This window comes from Oncorhynchus tshawytscha, linkage group LG01, assembly GCF_018296145.1.
Source record: "Oncorhynchus tshawytscha isolate Ot180627B linkage group LG01, Otsh_v2.0, whole genome shotgun sequence".
Classification (NCBI taxonomy): Eukaryota; Metazoa; Chordata; class Actinopteri; order Salmoniformes; family Salmonidae; genus Oncorhynchus; species Oncorhynchus tshawytscha.
The window spans coordinates 60860746-60877566 of NC_056429.1; positions in this window are offsets into that span (position 1 = coordinate 60860746).

Sequence of the window (16821 nt, forward strand, 5' to 3'; positions counted from 1 at the left end):
GGTAATTGTTTGGGCTATTTACAGATGGGCTATGTACAGGTGCAGTGATCTGTGAGCTGCTCTGACAGCTGGTGCTTAAAGCTGCTGAGGGAGATAAGTGTTTCCAGTTTCAGAGATTTTTGAAGTTCGTTCCAGTCATTGGCAGCAGAAAACTGGAAGGAGAGGCGGCCAAAGGAGGAATTGGCCCTGGGAGTGACCAGTGAAATACACCTGCTGGAGCGCATGCTACGGGTGGGTGCTGCTATGGTGACCAGTGAGCTGAGATAAGGCAGGACTTTACCTAGCAGGGTCTTTTAGATGACCTGGAGCCAGTGGGTTTGGCGACGAGTATGAAGCGAGGGCCAGCTAACGAGAGCGTACAGGTCGCAGTGGTGGATAGTATATGGGGCTTGACAAAACGGATGGCACTGTGATAGACTGCATCCAAATTGTTGAGTAGGGTGTTGGAGGCTATTTTGTAAATGACATCGCCGAAGTCGAGGATCGGTAGGATGGTCAGTTTCACGAGGGTATGTTTGGCAGCATGAGTGAAGGATGCTTTGTTGCGAAATAGGAAGCCAATACTAGATTTAACCTTGGATTGGAGATGTTTGATGTGAGTCTGGAAGGAGAGTTTACAATCTAACCAGACACCTAGGTATTTGTAGTTGTCCACATATTCTAAGTCAGAACTGTCCAGAGTAGTGATGCTGGGCGGGCGGGCAGGTGTAGGCAGCGATCGGTTGAAGAGCATGCATTTAGTTTTACTTGTATTTAAGAGCAGTTGGAGGCTACGGAAGGAGAATTGTATGGCATTGAAGCTCGTCTGGAGGGTAGTTAAAACAGTGTCCTTAGAAGGACCTGAAGTATACAGAATGGTGACCAAGGAGCTCTCCAAACAGGGCAGGGACAAAATGTGCAGAAGTACAGATCAGGGTTGGGTTATAAAAAAGAAATATCCAAAACTTTGAACACCATTAAATCCATTTTTTTTAAATGGAAAGAATATGGCATCACAACAAACCTGTCAAGAAAGGGCCGCCCACCAAAACTCACAGACAAGACAAGGAGGGCATTAATCAGAGATGCAACAAAGAGACCAAAGAAAACCCTGAAGGAGCTGCAAAGCTCCAGAGTGAAGATTTGTGTATCTGTCCATAGGACCACTTTAAGCCACACACTACTCAGAGCTAGGCTTTACGGAAGACTAGCCAGAAAAAAAGCCATTGCTTGAAGAATAAACTAAGTAAACACGTCTGGGGTGCACCAAATGGCATGTGGAAGACTCCCCAAACATATGCAAGAAGGTGCTCTGGTCAGATAAGACTAAAATACAGCTTTTTTTCCATCAAGGAAAACACTATTTCTGGCACAAACCCAAGACCTGGTGGCAGCATCATGCTGTGGGGATGTTTTTCATCGGCAGGGACTGTGAAACTGGTCATAATTGAAGGAATGATGGATGTCGCTAAATACAGGGAAATTCTTGTGGGGAAACCTGTTTCAGTCTTCCAGAGATTTGAGACTGGGATGGAGGTTAACCTTCCAGCATGACAATGACCTTAAGCATACTGCTAAAGCAACACTTGAATGGTTTAAGGGAAAACATTTAAATGTCTTCAAATGGCCTAGTCAAAGCCCTGACCTCAATCCAATTGAGAATCTGTGGTATGACTTAAAGAATGCTGTGTACTAGAGGAAGCCATCCAACTTGAAGTAGCTGGAGCAGTTTTGCCTTGAAGAATGTGCAAAAATCCCAGTGGCTATATGTGCCAAGCTTATAGAGACATATCCCAAGAGACTTGCAGCTGTAATTGCTGCAAAAGGTGGCTCTACAAAGTATTGGCTTTGGGGGGGTGAATAGTAATGCATGCTCAAGTTTTTTTTTTGGTCTTACTTTTCATTTGTTTGACAATAAAAATGATTTTGCATCTTGAAAGTGGTAGGCATGTTGTATAAATCAAATAATACAAACCCCCCTAAAATCCATTTTAATTCCAGGTTGTAAGGCAACAAAATAGGACAAATGCCAAGGGGGGTGAATACTTTCACAAGCCAATGTAAATCATCAGAGAACAACATGTACTTAGTTTTACTTGCATTCAATACTATTTTTTTTTATACAATGAAGGCAGACTGTAGTTCAAATAGAGCCTGGTCAACCATAGGGACAATAGCATACACAACAGTATCATCGGCATACAAGTGCCCCTGCGGGATATCTTTCGTAATATCCAGGAAACCTATCTAACACCATCAGTAGATACACATTGAGTTCTGTCTGTCAAGTAAATTTAAACCTGTTAAATGAATCCTGGTCTAGGCCAATTGAGGAAAACCTCTGAATTAGCAGTAAGTGATCAACAGTATCGAAAGCGTTTGGCAGGTCAATGAGGAGGGCAGAATAATGTTGCCTTTTATCCATACAATTAACGCCATCATTTATAACTAGGGATGCAGCAGAGATAGTGCTATGGTCTAAAACCTGACTGATGTACATTTAAAATACATTTCAAAGATAAGAACGATCGTAGCTGATAATGAATCAAGGACTCTAATATTTTAGCTATGCAAGAAAGATTAGAAATAAGGCGATCATTATTTAGGTCATAAGGATCACCACTTTTGTGAAGGGGGAGTACATGGGCCACGTTCCAAACCTTGGGGATAGTACCAGATATAATTGTTAGGTTAAAAATATAGGTTAATGATTCAGCAATCAAGGGGTAAGAGAGCTGCAGCAAAAATGGATCAAGCATATCAGCCCCAGTGGATTCTTTTCACATCAATCTTGAGCAAGGCATCTAGCACGTCACAGATAGTAAATTGCTGAAATGAAAACAAAGATTCAATTGAAGTTGATGTGTTAACCATTGAGTCAGCTAGAAGCTGGCAGAGGGACGAGCAGTCGATTGACTGGCCAAGGTCAATTAAACCACTGTTTCTCTTAAAAGCATCACTTGTCCCCTTATTCTCAGTTATGATACCAGAGTCAGACAGAACTTGCTTGGCACTGAAGAAGAGGAATTTGTCAACTTTAATGCATGTACTGTTTTCCAAAACATTTAGAAGGGTCACTAGCAGTGTCAGAGATTGAGTTTAAAACGTTGCTTGATTTAGCTTTCTTAATCGAGATATTACATATTACTATATTATTGCATATATAGTATGGTTCTCAATTGTCTGAAAAATTTGCATTCCACAACAGAGTCAGTGTTCTTTGCTTTGGCTCAGACTCAGGCCTGATTTCTCATCTGAATGAGCTCAGATAGCTCAGACGAAATCCAAGCGTTAGATCTATCTTTCCCTCTGAATTGTTTATAAGGGGAGTGTTGATCTGCCAGATGAATAAATATGTAGGAGAAATTTCCAAGAGACAACTCAGGGCCAGGAATACAGGAGACAGTGGCTCAATCAGCGTAGAACATGACATGTTAATCAAATCAAATGTTATTGGCCACATACACATGGTTAGCAGATGTTAATGCGAGTGCAGCGAAATGCTTGTGCTTCTAGTTCCGACAGTGCAGTAATATCTAACATCTAAGTCTAATATCTAAGTCATCTAACAAATTCACAACGACTACCTTATACACACAAATGTAAAGGGATGGAAAAAGAACACACACATATATATATATATATATATATATATATATATATATATATATGGATAAGCGATGGCTTTGCGGCATAGGCAAGACGCAATAGATGGTATGAAACACAGTATATACACATGAGATGAGTAATGTAGGTTATTGTCATGTCTTTGGCTATGCCGGATTAAGTGATATGACATGCTATTCTATAAAATAATTTCTCCGTAATTAATATTACCTGATTGAGCTAATCATGTAAATGTAATTAACTAGAGAGTCGGGCACCACAAAATAATAATTTTAGAGCTGTTATCTTCCGAATAAACTCTTAAAGACCTAGTAATATTTGACATCAATAGCAGTCAATATTAATCACCATCTTAATTCAGTCTCATCTGAAAGTTATTATTGGTTATCTACACGAACCCTGCACGAACAATTTGAATCAGCAATACAAAATTGGATTTAATCATTTATTTACTAAATACCTAACTAATCACACAAAATTACACATACACATAATTAAATCATAACTTGATTACAAATTACATCATAAAGAAAAACGTCCCTAGCGGGTGGAACAGATATGACAGCTGGTTACACAAAAGAAAAGGGTCTGGGTTTGAGTGAAAGAGCAGGAAGACTGAGGAATAAAGGGTGAAGTTGTGCTTTCGTAAATACAGTATCTTATGCATTCTAAATTACCGCCCATTTGGAAAAGGAAAATGCAATAAATATTTACTCTGAGATGCGATTCGGTAGGTTGGTGGTAGATGGAAGGCTGTGTTGCCTAACCGAGTCCTTTGAAGAATGTCTCTGGTGGTCAATTGGATACGTTGTCGTAAAGTCATTGTGTGGTAGACGGGATACTCTGTCTGTTCCTTCCTAACCCTCGTTTGCATCTGCTGTTGCTAACTCAATGGCTAGGAGGTATCACTTCTGTAATGAATAAGAGTTCAAAGTTCATACCATTCGCAATCAAAGCTCACGCTGATATTGGCTTCATTAGGTAGTTATTATCTGAACCATTCTGACATAGGACCGTCGTCCTCACGTTCTCGGAACAGGAGGTTATATTGTCATCAAGGGCTTATATAGGAAGGGAGAGGAGGGCGTGTTTGAAAAGTTTTATAGCCCATGTCGCTTCACAGGGGCGGGCCACTGATTGAGCAGAGCCCTATCTTATGAAAACTCAAATCTCATATTTTCGAAGCTAAAATCACATTTAATCCCATCACGAATAAATTTATATTCAAACATTTAAATTGAACAACAATTCCATGTGAATCCGATAACTCTGGTGTGTAGACTTTCCATTGTAGAGCTTATGTCATCTTATCATTGATGAGAATGTCTCAGATGACAACCGAACTGACATCATATGCATTAAGTACCAGCGCATATGTTCCATTGGTCGGATTACCAGAATAGAGTTCATTTCCCCCCACCTTCTAATGTTCCCAGAATCTCTATGCTAACCAAGTGTTTTGCAAATGTAACATCAGTAGGTTAGAGAGAGGAGAAAGGGGGGAAGATGGATTTGAGACTGTCATAAACCTACACCCCAGGCCAACGTCATGACAATATGTAAACATTATTAAAGTGGCATTATTTAAAGTGACTTTATTAAACCTTTATTACCTTTATTAAAGTGGCCAGTGATTTCAAGTCTGTATGTTGGCAGCAGCCTCTCTATGTTAGTGATTGCTGCTTAGCAGTCTGATGGCCTTGAGATAGAAGCTGTTTTTCAGTCTCTCGGTCCCGGCTTTGATTCGCCTGTCCTGACCTTACCTTCTGGATGGTAATGGGGTGAACAGGCCGTGGCTCGGGTGGTTGTTTTCCTTGATGATCTTTTTGTCCTTTCTTTGACATTGGGTGCTGTAGGTGTCCTGGAGGGCAGGTAGTTTGCCCCAGGTGATGCGTTGTGCAGACCGCACTACCCTCTGGAGGGCCTTGCGGTTGAGGGAGGTGCAGTTGCCGTACCAGGTGGTGATACAGCCTGACAGGATACTCTCGATTGTGCATCTGTAAAAGTTTGTGAGGGATTTAGGTGACAAGCCACTTTTATTCAGCCTCCTGAGGTCGAAGAGGCATTCTTCACCACGCTGTCTGTGTGGGTGAACCATTTCAGTTTGTCCGTGATGTGTAAGCCGAGGAAATTAAAACTGTCCACCTTCTGTCCCGTCAATGTCGTACAGGTCGCAGTTGTGGGTGGTATAAGGTGATTTGGTAACAAAACGGATGGCACTGTGATAGACTGCATCCAGTTTGCTGAGTAGAGTATTGGAAGCTATTTTGTAGATTACATCGCCGAAGTCAAGGATCAGTAGGATAGTCAGTTTTACTAGGGTAAGTTTGGCAGTGTGAGTGAAGGAGGCTTTGTTGCGAAATAGAAAGCCGATTCTAGATTTGATTTTGGATTGGAGCTGTTTAATATGAGTCTGGAAGGAGAGTTTACAGTCTAGCCAGACACCTAGGTATTTATAGTTGTCCACATATTCTAGGTCAGAACCATCCAGGGTGGTGACGCTATTCGGGCGGGCGGGTGCGGGCAGCAAACAGTTGAAAAGCATGTATTTGGTTTTACTAGTATTTAAGAGCAGTTGAAGGCCACGGAAGGCATGTTGGTAGTTAGAGCTATAGGTTGCAAATTTCTGCTTTTGCTTTCCTGACAAGCCTTTGCTTTCCTGACTGACTGTGTGTATTGGTTTCTGACTTCCCTGAACAGTTGCATATCGCGGGGACTATTCGATGCTATTGCAGTCCACTACAGGATGTTTTTGTGTTGGTCAAGGGCAGTCAGGTCTGGAGTGAACCAAGGGCTAAATCTGTTCTTAGTTCTGCATTTTTTGAACGGGGAATGCTTATCTAAGATGGTGAGGAAATTACTTTTAAAGAATGACTAGGCATCCTGGACTGACGTGATGAGGTCTTTATCCTTCCAGGTTACCCGGAACAGGTCGATTAGAAAGGCCTGCTCGCAGAAGTGTTTTAGGGAGCATTTGACAGTGATGAGGGGTGATCATTTGACCGCGGACCCATAGCGGATACAGGCAATGAGGCAGTGATCGCTGAGATCCTGATTGAAAACAGCGGAGGTGTATTTGGAGGGCAAGTTGGTCAGGATAATGTCTATGAGGGTGCCCATGTTGACGGATTTAGGGTTGTACCTGGTGGGTTCCTTTATGATTTGTGTGAGATTGAGGTCATCTAGCTTAGATTGTAGGACTGCCGGGGTGTTAAGCATATCCCAGTTTAGGTCACCTAACAGAACAAACTCTGAAGCTAGATGGGGGGTGAAAAAATTCACAAATGGTGTCCAGGACACAGCTGGGAGCGGTGGGGGGTCGATAGGAGGTGGCAACAGTGAGAGACTTATTTCTGGAAAGGTTCATTTTTAAATTTAGAAGTTCAAACTGTTTGGGTATAGACCTGGAAAGTGACACAGAACTGTGCAGACTATCTCTGCAGTAGATTGCAACTCTGGCCCCTTTGGCAGTTCTATCTTGATGGAAAATGTTGTAGTTGGGTATGGAAATCTCAGAATTGTTGGTGGCCTTCCTAAGCCAGGATTCAGACACGGCAAGGACATCAGGGTGGGCGCAGTGTGCTAAAGCAGTGAGTAAAACAAACTTAGGGAGGAGGGTTCTGATATTGACATGCATGAAACCAAGGCTTTTTCGTTCACAGAAGTCAACAAATGAGGGTGCCTGGGGACACGCAGGGCCTGGTTTACCTCCACATCACCCAAGGAATAAAGGAGGAGTAGGATGAGGGCTAAAGGCTATCTAAACTGGTCGCCTGGAGTGTTGGGGACAAAGATTAAAAGGAGCAGATTTCTGGCTGTGGTTGAATAGATTCAGGGCATAATGTGCAGACAGGGGTATGGTGGGGTGCGGGTACAGCGGAGGTAAGCCCAGGCACTGAGTGATGATAAGAGAGGTTGTATCTCTGGATAAGCTGGTTATAATGGGTGAGGTCACCACATGTGTGGGGGGTGGGACAAAGGAGGTATCAGAGGTATCATGAGTGGAACTAGGGGCTCCATTGTAAACTAAAACAATGATAACGAACCTAAACAACAGTATGTAAGGCATATTGACATATGAGAGAGACATACAGCGAGGCACAAAGTAATCACAGGTGTTGATTTGGAGAGCTAGCTAATACACGCAGTCAGTCAGGAGGCCAGCTTCTTCAGGCAGATATTTGCATCCTGTAGCTCCAACTCCAAAAAGTTCTGGGACACTGTGAAGTCCATGGAGAACAAGAGCACCTCCTCCCAGCTGCCCACTGCACTGAGGCTAGGTAACACGGTCACCACCGATAAATCCATGATTATCGAAAACTTCAACAAGCATTTCTCAATGGCTGGCCATGCCTTCCGCCTGGCTACTCCAACCTCGGCCAACAGCTCCGCCCCCCCGCAGCTACTCGCCCAAGCCTCTCCAGGTTCTCCTTTACCCAAATCCAGATAGCAGATGTTCTGAAAGAGCTGCAAAACCTGGACCCGTACAAATCAGCTGGGCTTGACAATCTGGACCCTCTATTTCTGAAACTATCCGCCGCCATTGTCGCAACCCCTATTACCAGCCTGTTCAACCTCTCTTTCATATCGTCTGAGATCCCCAAGGATTGGAAAGCTGCCGCAGTCATCCCCCTCTTCAAAGGGAGAGACACCCTGGACCCAAATTGTTACAGACCTATATCCATCCTGCCCTGCCTATCTAAGGTCTTCGAAAGCCAAGTCAACAAACAGGTCACTGACCATCTCGAATCCCACCGTACCTTCTCCGCTGTGCAATCTGGTTTCCGAGCCGGTCACGGGTGCACCTCAGCCACGCTCAAGGTACTAAACGATATCATAACCGCCATCGATAAAAGACAGTACTGTGCAGCCGTCTTCATCGACCTTGCCAAGGCTTTCGACTCGGTCAATCACCATATTCTTATCGGCAGACTCAGTAGCCTCGGTTTTTCTGATGACTGCCTTGCCTGGTTCACCAACTACTTTGCAGACAGAGTTCAGTGTGTCAAATCGGAGGGCATGCTGTCCGGTCCTCTGGCAGTCTCTATGGGGGTGCCACAGGGTTCAATTCTCGGGCCGACTCTTTTCTCTGTATATATCAATGATGTTGCTCTTTCTGCGGGCGATTCCCTGATCCACCTCTACGCAAACGACACCATTCTATATACTTCCGGCCCGTCCTTGGACACTGTGCTATCTAACCTCCAAACGAGCTTCAATGCCATACAACACTCCTTCCGTGGCCTCCAACTGCTCTTAAACGCTAGTAAAACCAAATGCATGCTTTTCAACCGTTCGCTGCCTGCACCCGCACGCCTGACTAGCATCACCACCCTGGATGGTTCCGACCTTGAATATGTGGACATCTATAAGTACCTAGGTGTCTGGCTAGACTGTAAACTCTCCTTCCAGACTCATATCAAACATCTCCAATCGAAAATCAAATCTAGAGTCGGCTTTCTATTCCGCAACAAAGCCTCCTTCACTCACGCCGCCAAACTTACCCTAGTAAAACTGACTATCCTACCGATCCTCGACTTTGGCGATGTCATCTACAAAATTGCTTCCAACACTCTACTCAGCAAACTGGATGCAGTTTATCACAGTGCCATCCGTTTTGTCACTAAAGCACCTTATACCACCCACCACTGCGACCTGTATGCTCTAGTCGGCTGGCCCTCGCTACATATTCGTCGCCAGACCCACTGGTTCCAGGTCATCTACAAGTCCATGCTAGGTAAAGCTCCGCCTTATCTCAGTTCACTGGTCACGATGGCAACACCCACCCGTAGCACGCGCTCCAGCAGGTGTATCTCACTGATCATCCCTAAAGCCAACACCTAATTTGGCCGCCTTTCGTTCCAGTTCTCTGCTGCCTGTGACTGGAACGAATTGCAAAAATCGCTGAAGTTGGAGACTTTTATCTCCCTCACCAACTTCAAACATCTGCTATCTGAGCAGCTAACCGATCGCTGCAGCTGTACATAGTCTATCGGTAAATAGCCCACCCATTTTTACCTACCTCATCCCCATACTGTTTTTATTTATTTACTTTTCTTCTCTTTTGCACACCAATATCTCTACCTGTACATGACCATCTGATCATTTATCACTCCAGTGTTAATCTGCAAAATTGTAATTATTCGCCTACCTCCTCATGCCTTTTGCACACAATGTATATAGACTCCCTTTTTTTCTACTGTGTTATTGACTTGTTAATTGTTTACTCCATGTGTAACTCTGTGTTGTCTGTTCACAGTGCTATGCTTTATCTTGGCCAGGTCGCAGTTGCAAATGAGAACTTGTTCTCAACTAGCCTACCTGGTTAAATAAAGGTGTAATAAAAAAATAATTAAAAACAACAACGGGTGAGACAACAACAGCTAATCAGCTAAAACAACAACAGGTAAAATGGCGATGAATGGGCAGAGAGGGTCGGTTAACTACACACAGGGCCTGAGTTCGCGGCTGGGGCCGACAGAGACTTCCGGCGCCGACAGAGATGGCCGCCTCGCTTCGCGTTCCTAGGAAACTATGCAGTTTTTTGTTTTTTTACGTGTTATTTCTTACACTAGTACCCCAGGTCATCTTAGGTTTCATTACATACAGCCGAGAAGAACTACTGAATATAAGATCAGCGTCAACTCACCATCAGTACGACCAAGAATATGTTTTTCGCGACGCGGATCCTGTGTTCTGCCTTACAACCAGTGCCACGGAATGGTTCCCATGCAGCGACCCAAAAAAACGACTCAGAAAAAGAGGGAAACGAAGCGGTCTTCTGGTCAGACTCCAGAGACGGGCACATCGTGCACCACTCCCTAGCATTCTTCTTGCCAATGTCCAGTCTCTTGACAACAAGGTTGATGAAATCTGAGCAAGGGTAGCATTCCAGAGGGACATCAGAGACTGTAACGTTCTCTGCTTCACGGAAACATGGCTAACTGGAGAGACGCAATCCGAAGCGGTGCAGCCAGCGGGTTTCTCCACGCATCGCGCCGACAGAAACGAACATCTTTCTGGTAAGAAGAGGGGCGGGGGCGTATGCCTTATGGCCAACGTGACATGGTGTGATGAAAGAAACATACAGGAACTCAAATCCTTCTGTTCACCTGATTTAGAATTCCTCACAATCAAATGTAGACCGCATTATCTACCAAGAGAATTCTCTTCGATTATAATCACAGCCGTATATATCCCCCCCAAGCAGACACATCGATGGCTCTGAACGAACTTTATTTAACTCTCTGCAAACTGGAAACGATTTATCCGGAGGCTGCATTCATTGTAGCTGGGGATTTTAACAAGGCTAATCTGAAAACAAGACTCCCTAAATTTTATCAGCATATCGATTGCGCAACCAGGGGTGGAAAGACCCTGGATCATTGTTACTCTAACTTCCGCGACGCATATAAGGCCCTGCCCCGCCCCCTTTCGGAAAAGCTGACCACGACTCCATTTTGTTGATCCCTGCCTACAGACAGAAACTAAAACAAGAAGCTCCCACGCTGAGGTCTGTCCAACGCTGGTCCGACCAAGCTGACTCCACACTCCAAGACTGCTTCCATCACGTGGACTGGGAGATGTTTCCTATTGCGTCAGACAACAACATTGACGAATACGCTGATTCGGTGTGCGAGTTCATTAGAACGTGCATTGAAGATGTCGTTCCCATAGCAACGATTAAAACATTCCCTAACCAGAAACCGTGGATTGATGGCAGCATTCATGTGGAACTGAAGGCGCGAACCACTGCTTTTAATCAGGGCAAGGTGTCTGGTAACATGACTGAATACAAACAGTGCAGCTATTCCCTCCGCAAGGCTATCAAACAAGCTAAGCGCCAGTACAGAGACAAAGTAGAATCTCAATTCAACGGCTCAGACACAAGAGGCATGTGGCAGGGTCTACAGTCAATCACGGACTACAGGAAGAAACCCAGCCCAGTCACGGACCAGGATGTCTTGCTCCCAGGCAGACTAAATAACTTTTTGCCCGCTTTGAGGACAATACAGTGCCACTGACACGGCCTGCAACGAAAACATGCGGTCTCTCCTTCACTGCAGCCGAAGTGAGTAAGACATTTAAACGTGTTAACCCTCGCAAGGCTGCAGGCCCAGACGGCATCCCCAGCCGCGCCCTCAGAGCATGCGCAGACCAGCTGGCCGGTGTGTTTACGGACATATTCAACCAATCCCTATACCAGTCTGCTGTTCCCACATGTTTCAAGAGGGCCACCATTGTTCCTGTTCCCAAGAAAGCTAAGGTAACTGAGCTAAACGACTACCGCCCGTAGCACTCACATCCGTCATCATGAAGTGCTTTGAGAGACTAGTCAAGGACCATATCACCTCCACCCTACCTGACACCCTTGACCCACTCCAATTTGCTTACCGCCCAAATAGGTCCACAGACGATGCAATCTCAACCACACTGCACACTGCCCTAACCCATCTGGACAAGAGGAATACCTATGTGAGAATGCTGTTCATCGACTACAGCTCGGCATTCAACACCATAGTACCCTCCAAGCTCGTCATCAAGCTCGAGACCCTGGGTCTCGACCCCGCCCTGTGCAACTGGGTACTGGACTTCCTGACGGGCCGCCCCCAGGTGGTGAGGGTAGGCAACAACATCTCCTCCCCGCTGATCCTCAACACTGGGGCCCCACAAGGGTGCGTTCTGAGCCCTCTCCTGTACTCCCTGTTCACCCACGACTGCGTGGCCACGCACGCCTCCAACTCAATCATCAAGTTTGCGGACGACACAACAGTGGTAGGCTTGATTACCAACAACGACGAGACGGTCTACAGGGAGGAGGTGAGGGCCCTCGGAGTGTGGTGTCAGGAAAATAACCTCACACTCAACGTCAACAAAACTAAGGAGATGATTGTGGACTTCAGGAAACAGCAGAGGGAACACCCCCCCATCCACATCGATGGAACAGTAGTGGAAAGGGTAGCAAGTTTTAAGTTCCTCGGCATACACATCACAGACAAACTGAATTGGTCCACTCACACAGACAGCATCGTGAGGAAGGCGCAGCAGCGCCTCTTCAACCTCAGGAGGCTGAAGAAATTTGGCTTGTCACCAAAAGCACTCACAAACTTCTACAGATGCACAATCGAGAGCATCCTGGCAGGCTGTATCACCGCCTGGTATGGCAACTGCACCGCCCTCAACCGTAAGGCTCTCCAGAGGGTAGTGAGGTCTGCACAACGCATCACCGGGGGCAAACTACCTGCCCTCCAGGACACCTACACCACCCGATGCTACAGGAAGGCCATAAAGATCATCAAGGACATCAACCACCCGAGCCACTGCCTGTTCACCCCGCTGTCATCCAGAAGGCGAGGTCAGTACAGGTGCATCAAAGCTGGGACCGAGAGACTGAAAAACAGCTTCTATCTCAAGGCCATCAGACTGTTAAACAGCCACCACTAACATTGAGTGGGCCAACACACTGTCAATGACACTGACTCTACTCCAGCCACTTTAATCATGGGAATTGATGGGAAATGATGTAAATATATCACTAGCCACTTTAAACAATGCTACCTTATATAATGTTACTTACCCTACATTATTCATCTCATATGCATACGTAGATACTGTACTCTATATCATCGACTGCATCCTTATGTAATACATGTATCACTAGCCACTTTAACTATGCCACTTGGTTTACATACTCATCTCATATGTATATACTGTACTTGATATCATCTACTGTATCTTGCCTATGCTGCTCTGTACCATCACTCATTCATATATCCTTATGTACATATTCTTTATCCCCTTACACTGTGTATAAGACAGTAGTTTTTTTTTTGGAATTGTTAGTTAGATTACTTGTTCGTTATTACTGCATTGTCGGAACTAGAAGCACAAGCATTTCGCTACACTCGCATTAACATCTGCTAACCATGTGTATGTGACAAATAACATTTGATTTGATTTGATTTGATTTGATTTCAGATAAACACAAAAATAAAAAGAATGGAGTACCGTGATTAATGGACAATCCAGCAGGCATCAGCTATGTATCCAAGTGATCATAGGGTCCAGGGGGCAGCAATAGATGGAACAGGGAAGCCGCGGAGTAGTCGCTACTACGCTAGCACGTGGGCAACACGGCATTTAAAGTTAGTAGCCCGGGACTGGTAGAAGCGTCTGCTCCGACGTCCGACGGAGGCCGGTTGAAGTATTCGTCGGCAGACCAGTCGTGGTGGTGCGGCGGGCCGCCGTGTCGACTAAGGATCCAAGCCAGATTGCGAAAGAGGAATTGTAGTTGTAGTAGGCAGGGGCGTTAGCCACTATAGCCAGTCGGTAGCAGCGGTGATCTGTTGCCAAGGTCCAGAGCATACGGCAAGGATCCTGTGGAGTAGTGTGTTCTAGCCGTGTTTGGGTGGAATCCGGGTGAACAACTGAGTAGGCCGGGAGGTGGGCCTCAGGGATAGCTTCGGTACTGGGTAACTCGGTGGGTGTTAGCTAGCTGGGAAGATAAGGAATCCGGCGTTGTAGTGGAGAGACAGTCCGTTACTGGTAGGCTGACAAGTATTATCCAGGCTAAAAAAATAAAGTTTAAATTTAAATGTAAAAAAGGGCTGGTATCTGTGCAGTAGGTAAAGGCCACTAGCAGTGGCTAACAATGACTAAATAGCTTGTAGCTAATTAGCTGGGTAGCTTCTGATGGCTAGGTGGTTCTTGCTATAAGGTCTAAAAATTTAAAATAATAGCGGTTCCCTATCACATTGGGTGAGGCAGGTTACCGGAAGGTATAATTGAACTAAAATGGAGAAGAGATTGAAAATAAAATTGAAATAGGAGGTCAGACTCTCCTATGGCAACGACATTGTTTTGGGTCGGCCTCTGGGATTAGATCGAATGTCCAGAGTGGAGGTCCAAACAAAGGATCCGCTTCGGGGAAGTCATATTCCTGGTCCTAATGCTGGTAAATGGACTTCGCTCTTATATCCAATAGTTTTTCCCGGCTGTATGTAATAACACTTAAAATTTTCCGGGCCAACAATGTAAGAAATAATACATAAAAAAACAAATTACTGTTACAATAATGCTTGTACGAACTCAAACCCAGGTGCAGAGAAACACAGCAAGCAGAGGTAAGTGTAAATTCAGATATTTTACTTAAAGTTTTGACAAAAACAAGGCAACCACACAAGAGTACACCAACAAAACATGAGACCTAAGCACAGATACAGGCCAACTGAGGTACCTAAATAGCAAGGCAACCAGGTGAACAGAGAAGGTATTTAAACACAGGTGAAACCAAGTAATAATCAGGGTAACCTGTAAACTAGAAAACAAGGTAACGGTGCCTTCCAGCAGTAACCTAAGGAAACAACAAATAAAACAGAAACTGTGACAATTACTGCATAGTTTCCTAAAAACTTGAAGCGATGCGACCATCTCTGTCGGCTCCATTTTGAATCGTTGATGAGAGAACTTTTTTAAATTGATCTTCTTAATTAAACAAGGGTTAGTATTTTGCTGTTTCGTATTTCTAATACATACTATGGGACAATGATCACTAAGATTATATGCAAATGCTCCACTAGACAAATAATTTTGGGGTTATTTGTAAGAAATAGCAGCAATAACATCTGCCATGACAACAGGGAGGCGGTAAATCCCAGCAACAAATAAATGTGCATTCTGGTTTATGGACACATCTACTACAACCAGGAGCTTGATTTTTCTTGGTAACAGAAATATACAAAAATTGAGATTACAGGAAATTTGATTTGACATATATGGCCACTCCCCATTTCTGTAACCTGTCACATATACAGAACCATTAAACCATGTTTCTGAGAGAACCAAAATGTCAGGACCTAAGTTCAGGACCCAAATGTCAATTGTGTCCATTTTTTAAGTTATACTTTGCAGATTTAGGTGCATTAGCCCAAACCCTCTACGAGATTTCAAGTCACCTGCAGTTATTTGTTGAGTGAGCTGAGACTTTGCCAAGGTCCCTGGCCAACCACGTGAGAGCAGCGCAGACTGAGCATTTGACAGACCTCCCTCGAGTCGCTTGATGCAGGGGCTGGGGCGGGAACTGGAAGAGCAGTTTTGCCAGAACTCAGTCCACCCTGATGAAGCTCCCGCTGGAGCTGCTGCAGGGGACTGGCGTGGCTGCCAATGCTCCATTCTGGGTGTGCGCAGGAGGCCTTGTTGTGGCTCCTGTTGCAGGGTTGGGGCTGCCTTTTGGAGAAGGAGTGTCCCAGGCCTGTCATGGTGATGGGAGTAGGTAGGGTAACCAAAACTAGCCTGGGAGGGAGGTTGTGGGGGGAATTGAGGAGGGTGGTGTGGAGGACAGTTTGACTGGTGAAGCTCCAAACTCAGCATATGAGGGCTGATGATGAGAATGATACATGGTGTGGACTGCATCATGTGGTGCACCACCCTCAAAGGTGTTTTGCCAGACTGGTGTAGTGGTCGTGCTGTGTAGAACTGGGCTGAGTTGAGGTGGGCCATGTCTGGTAGAGCTGTGCTGAGGCGGGCCTGGTCTGGTAGAGCTGTGTTGAGGCGTGCTGGGTCTGTTTGTGCTATGCTGTGATGGGACGGGTCTGAATATGCTGTGCTGTGATGGGCCTAGTTCGGTAAAGCTGTTCTGTGATGGGCCGGGTCTAGTAGAGCTGTGCTGAGGCAGGCCTGTTCTGGTACCCTCCTGTTGGCCACTATTTGCCCTACCCCTAGAGTACTGTCCAGTGCTGTGAAGGGTTGTGTTGGGCTGAGCTGAGCTGTGACCAGCACCGCTAGGTTGAGCCGGGCTGGTTCCAGCACCGCTGGGCTGAGATGGGTTGGTCCTGGCACCACTTGGCTGAGCCTGGTTGGTTCTGGCACTGCCGGGCTGAGCTGGTCTGGGTCTAGCACTGCTGGGCTCTGACATGTTGGTAGGAGCCGGAGATGTCTAATGTGGCATCCTTCAGGTTCTTGGCAAAGACTCCCTCATGGTCCAGGTGTACATGGTCGTACAAGTGCTCACATGTCAGGATGTGGTGGTGAGAGGTGCTGACATTTGTTAATGACGAGCAGTCCATGGGGATTTTTTGGTTGACATTTTAGATCATTTGCCAGGGGAGACATTTCCTTGGTAGAAGGGTGGATATAATAATGTTTGAGACAGAGAGAGAGAGAGAGACAGAGAGAGACAGAGAGAGTGAGAGAGAGAAACAAACCAGTGAAGAACAA